Below are 6,187 nucleotides of genomic sequence, written 5' to 3'. Positions count from 1 at the left end.
GTTTTGATGGAGAGGAGGAGCTGGCGCTATGGTTTCTGGGCTCAGCGGAGGTGAGAAGAGGGGAAGAAGAAGAGAAAGGGGAACGGCGGTGTGGGTTGTTGCCGGAGGTTGTGGTGAAGGGAGGTGGCTGTGGTGGTACTGAGGTGATGGTGATGGAGGTTATGGAGGTTATGGTGATGGTGATGGTGAAGAAGATGAAGATGATGATGGTGAATGGTTGGCTTAGATTCGGGAGGGTTTGGGAGTGCCACGTAGGTTCGGAAACCCACGAACCAAGCTCAGATCCAAGCCAGGGCATTTTTGTCACACAGACAACATCTATCATGGGTACAAGATTAGTTTCGAGCTTTCATGGGTACAAATGTCAGCGTTTTCATCTCTCATAGGTACAAATGGTCATTTATTCTATATATAAAGTATAAACACAAACAATTTTGTTGAATTTCAAATTATTAGAATGGAAGTATTTTTCAACAGATAAGAAAAAAGGCTGAATCATGAACATGCTTAGTTGATTCGACCATAAATCAAGATTGAAAACTTATGAAGATTGTCAGCAATTATGTTGGCTATAAATTTTGGTTTTAAGTCTTGATTTACGTGGACGGTCGTGAAAGATCACTCAAACATAGTGACTTGATCGTATACGTTTGACAAAAGTAATTACTACTTACTAGACATTTGAAGAAGAAGCAGTTAACATAATAGTTTGGTGGTGATATAATTATAATTTTATAATTGTTAAAATTGCAAATAAATAGAACTCATATGTAAAAAGGGTTGAATTTATTTAAAAAAGAGAAGCCAGGTTGATAGCTGCAGCATCGCGGCATCGAAGAGGAAGAAGGTGAAGAAGGAGAGGTGAGACTTGGGAGGTATAGAGACTTAGAGAGAGTACTGTGTGAGAAAAAGTGAGTGAAAAAAATAAAAAAATAATTAGATTATAATAACATTTTATATATTTTATTATTTAAATAACATGTCAGTAAAATAGATTTTTAAATTAGATTTATTTGAATGGAAATTGGTTTTGGATAAAAAAAATTGAATTCAGAGAGTTTCCAAACACTTTGTAAAAGAAATTCCACTGAATTCACAATTTAGTCTTAGGCTCTGGTTGTGTCAAATTTTTCCTTATTAGTTAGAATCGTTAGTGTTTATTTATCCAAAGCATCACTTAGGATCAAATCGACCATAAGTTGATAAGATTTTTTTTCACTTCTTATGTGGTTCCATATCTTGATATCCACAGACCACATATAGAAAACGTTCATGCAATAATCTGCAACAAAAGACGCATCAACTGCACTCAAACTAAACCTTTTTCCACATACTAAAATCTCAAATTATGAATTGATCCTACTCAAAGAAGGCAACAACTAACTCTAACTAGTTAGTTGTATTGTAAGATGCTATTATTTCCTTTCTCTAATTGCTCTATAATTATTTATTTTTCTTCTATCTCTGAAATTGTAAACCCCCAATGTTGAATTAATCAATTTAAATCCTATGCTAAAACCAATGTCACACTAATAGCATGGTTATTATTCAACTTCCCCTGGTTAAAAACAATTGCTTAAACAGAATTTTAAGCTATTTTTAAAAAGTTTCACTTCAAACATTTTTTAAAGCACTTTTATCTTTTAAAAATTATAAACACAAATATACAAAAAAAATTATTTACCAAATATAAAATTAAGGATGACAATTAAACCCGGGAATATCTATAAGGTAATTATGATCGGAGGCTAACGGAAACCCACAAAATTTTCACTAGGATTGGGATCTACCCCTGTAAATAAATAGGATGGAGGCGGAGATTACCTGTCCCATGAAGACCAACAAAATTACCATGAAAGAGAATTTATTTAAATGCCTTTACATATATAAGTTATGTACTTAATTCATTTTATTTTAATTTGTATGTTAAAAATTTTATTTGTATGTTATTATGTTGAATTTGTATTTGAATTGTGTTTGATTTGATATTAGAGTATATTTAAGATCAATTAGATCAATTAACATTAATTATAATTATTTAGCATATTCGTATATTTATTGTAGGATATTATATTTTTATTACTTTGATTCTTCTTAGCATTTATATATACCCTTATATATTGTATCATTTCATCACACTCAATAATACACAACACTTTCTTGATATTGCTCTCTTATTTCTAACATGATATCAAGAGCATAGGTTCTTTTTTTTTCCATGAAAATTAGTTCAGAGCCCTTTGTTTTTTCTTCTTCCGGCAGTGTTTTTGTCCATTTTTTCGATCCTTTCTCGATTCTTTGGTTCGTCACCCTCTTACCACCGTCTTCATCTTGTTGTTACGAACTCAACGAGTCCAGACTTGTCATCGAAAACCATTGGACGTGCTACCTCAAGGTCGCTATCCATTTGCTTATCTTCCTCCTTTCAGACGCTTCCAGCACCATTGGATCAACGCCCAGGATCAATAGCCCAGAAACGTCACACATGTCAAGAAATGGTGCCTCACACTGACCCGCGTCTCTCCCGGCCCGATCCGTTTTGCTTGCCCACGTTACATGCTAGCGCTGACGTGTCTTCTCCCTTCGGCAGACGTCGCCACGTGTCATCCATATGCTGATGTTGCACATAATGAGACCCATCTTAAGGTTTTTTGATGAGCTCTTTCTGATTTTGACCTCCATTTTCTCAATTTTTACTCTGATATTGTAGTTTTCTTTTCTCTCTTTTATCTTTGTATCTACTATTATAGAAAAATCAGATATTTTTCAACCTATTCTTGTTATCCTCAATGACTCTAACTATGCTCATTGGGTTAAAGTTATGAGAGGATTTCTCAAAGGGCGCAAACTATGGCGCTATATGATTGATGATGTTGTTTGTCCTATTAAGCCAAATGTGACTAAAAAATCAAAAAATGGGACTTCCAAATCCAAGGAGGATGTTGAGAAGGATTTTGCGAATAAATTAGAATATTGAGATAGTAAAAATCACCAAATTATCACTTGGTTTCACAACACCTCTACTCCACGCAATCATTTACACTTTGAGCATTTTGAAACTATTAAAGAGGTATGAGATCATTGGGCAAAATATTACACAATTTTTTGTGCCTTTTCCTATTTAAACCCAACATCTTTTTTTATAATCTCTATTAGAGGCGCAGCAATCATAGAAAATATTTTCATAAATTTCCTGTAAAAATGAGCCAAACCATGAAAACTTCTTACCTCAGAAGCATTTTTAAGTGTTGGCCATTCTTGAATAGCTTCACTTTTTCCTCGTCAATCTCAATTTCACTCGCGTTCACAGTAAAATCAAAAAACACAACTCTATTAATATAAAATATGCACTTTTAAGATTGACGTGTGTGTGTGTGTGCTCTTTTCGAAGCACTTCCAAAACAGTTAAAATATGTGACAATTGGTCATCCAAATAAGTACTATAAATAAGAATATCATCGAAATAAACAAAAACAAAATTACCAAAAAAATCTCGCAAAGCATGATTCATTAGACGCATAAAAATACTAGATCCACTAGTTAACCTAAAAGACATTACTAACCACTCATATAACTCATGTTTTGTTTTAAATAAAGTCTTCCATTCATCCTCAGTGTCATTCTAATTTGATGATACCTATTTTTTAAATCAATTTTAATGAATATGCATGCATCATATAATTCATCAAGCATGTCATCTAACCTAGGGATAAGATAATGATACTTTACCATAATCTTATTAATTGCACGACAATTCACGTGCATCCACCAAGTACCATCTTTCTTTTAAAATTGGTAAAACACATGAACTCATGATCTCCTCCACTTGTCTTCGAAAATTCTTTATCTCCTCAGGGTTACTCCTATATACTGATCTATCAAAAATGCTAACTACATGAATAAAATCAATTTGGTGCTCAATCCCTCATAATGGAAGCAAATCGCTTGGCATGTCAATAGAAAAGACATCTGTAAATTCTTGCAATAAAGAGACTGTCATTATTTGAAAAATTTGAATTAAGTTCAGTGTCAGATAATAAAGTTCTTCGAAAACGAACCATAATCATAACTCTCTTGCCTACTAAAGGACTCTTTAAATCTCTCTCTCTTTTGTAAATAAACACAATTTCTCTCAACTCTCATTTTTTTCTGTATTCATATTATTCTCATGACATGCAATCTTTTCTTTATTTTCACTCACCTTTGGGCCTTTTGCTATTTTTTTTCTCTTATAGCTTCTTTTCTCTTAGATTTTTCTTTAACCTCACATTCCATTTTTTCTTGGTATTCCGTTGAAACTTCAATTGGTCAAGGTAAAACTTTTTATGTGATAATAGAGTAAGAGTGATCGCATATTAAAATCAAAAGAGAATCAATTCGTGTAACCATCAGGAAATGTTCGACGGTCGAATTGACAAGGTCTCCTCAATAATAAATGACAAGCTTGAATTGGCATCACAGCACACAATGCTTTAGTAACATACTTTTCAACAGAAAATGCAATTGTCACCTGCTTGTCAACCTTGATCTTGTCACTGTCATTCAACCACTGTAATGTATATGGTTTAGGATGTCCAACACATGTCAAACCCAATTTTTTCACCATAAGTGTACTAGCTACATTAGTTTAACTCCCTCCATCAATAATCAGACTACACATCTTTTCACCCAGTAAGCATCTAGTGTGAAAAAGACTTTAGCGTTACTCTAGGCTATCTTCTCTCATTTGCAAATTCAAAGCACGTCTAACAACAATAGATTTACCATGGACTACATACTCAACATTACCATCAGAACAATCTTCCAAAGGTAGCATACTATCATGATCAGAAGTATCATTTTGATCAAAATCATACACAATATCATCTCCTCTAATAACCATCATCCTCATGTTTGGGCAATCACTAGCATAATGACCTAAACCATGACACTTGAAACATTTAATATCTCTGCCTAGAGGTAGTAGAAGAAGAAGAACAGTTAGAATTACCTTTTTTCTTTGTAGTATCAAACAACTTCTCCTTGGAGTCGGCACCTTAGTCTTTATTGTGTTATCACTACGAGACTTAGTATGAATCCACTTTGGATTAGCATGAGACAATCCCTTAGGTGCTCGTCTTTATTGTTGCCTCTCCACCTTAATTGCCATACTGGCCAAATCCCCCATCTCCACATAATGATGTAAGTATGTAACTTCACCAAATCTACAATAGTTCTATTCAAACCACCTATAAATCGTGTCATAGTAATTTCGGTATTTTCTTTTATGTTGGTAGTGATCATAAGCATCTCCATTTTTTATGGTAGTCTTCAATAGATTTAGAGCCTTGAATCAACGATGTAACTTTTGATGTACTTTCCTGTAGTAGTACGAAGGCACAAATCTCTTCTTCATGAGGCGCTTCATATGATTCCAAGTCTCTATAGGATGATTGACATTCTGCAGTCTTGTCTTCATTAGTTCATCCCACCAAAATAAGGTATAATAAAAAAAACGCATCTACTACCAAGCAAACCTTCTTTGTCACTGAGTAATTATGACAAATAAAAATTCTTTCCACCTTATGTTCTCACTCCAAATAAACTTCAGAATTGTTTCTCCCTTTAAATGGTGGTATTTACATCTTAATAACATTTATATTGCTATCTTGACTTTTGTGTCGAGGTATTGTAGTTCTATCAGAGTCATCATCAAAATGTACTTGAGGGCTAAGGCTTATGCCGATTCTTGAAAGTTTCATGTTTAGTACTCTTAGACAATATCTGTATCACCTTCTATCTCCGTTCCTTCAATTCATTCTAGCAATTATTTAAGTGTTAAATGACTCTTTGCATCATTCCCATATCAACTAAAGTATCTTTTGAATGGGTTGTCATAGCAATAAACCTGCAAAATTGTTATAGAAAAAACCTCACAATTACTCTCTCATGTGTTTCACTCGATGATGGATACTCGTGTTTACTTTTAAAATCGACTTTGACTTTTTATTAAACTCACAACTCTTATTTTTTAGGGATAAGTATTGTTTTGGTCCCTCACGTTGAGGGTCGGAATCAAACCCGTTCCTGATCTAATTTTCGATTTAGAATCGTACTTAACGTTTTTTTTCATATTAAAATTGTCCTTTTATTTTTTTGGACAAAAATACCCTCCCCTTTCCCCTTTTCCCTCCCCTCCTCCACCAAC

This window comes from Arachis duranensis, chromosome 7 (assembly GCF_000817695.3).
Source record: "Arachis duranensis cultivar V14167 chromosome 7, aradu.V14167.gnm2.J7QH, whole genome shotgun sequence".
Lineage (NCBI taxonomy): Eukaryota > Viridiplantae > Streptophyta > Magnoliopsida > Fabales > Fabaceae > Arachis > Arachis duranensis.
The sequence above is the reverse complement of the archived record's forward strand: the minus strand, read 5'-3'. Positions refer to the sequence as shown.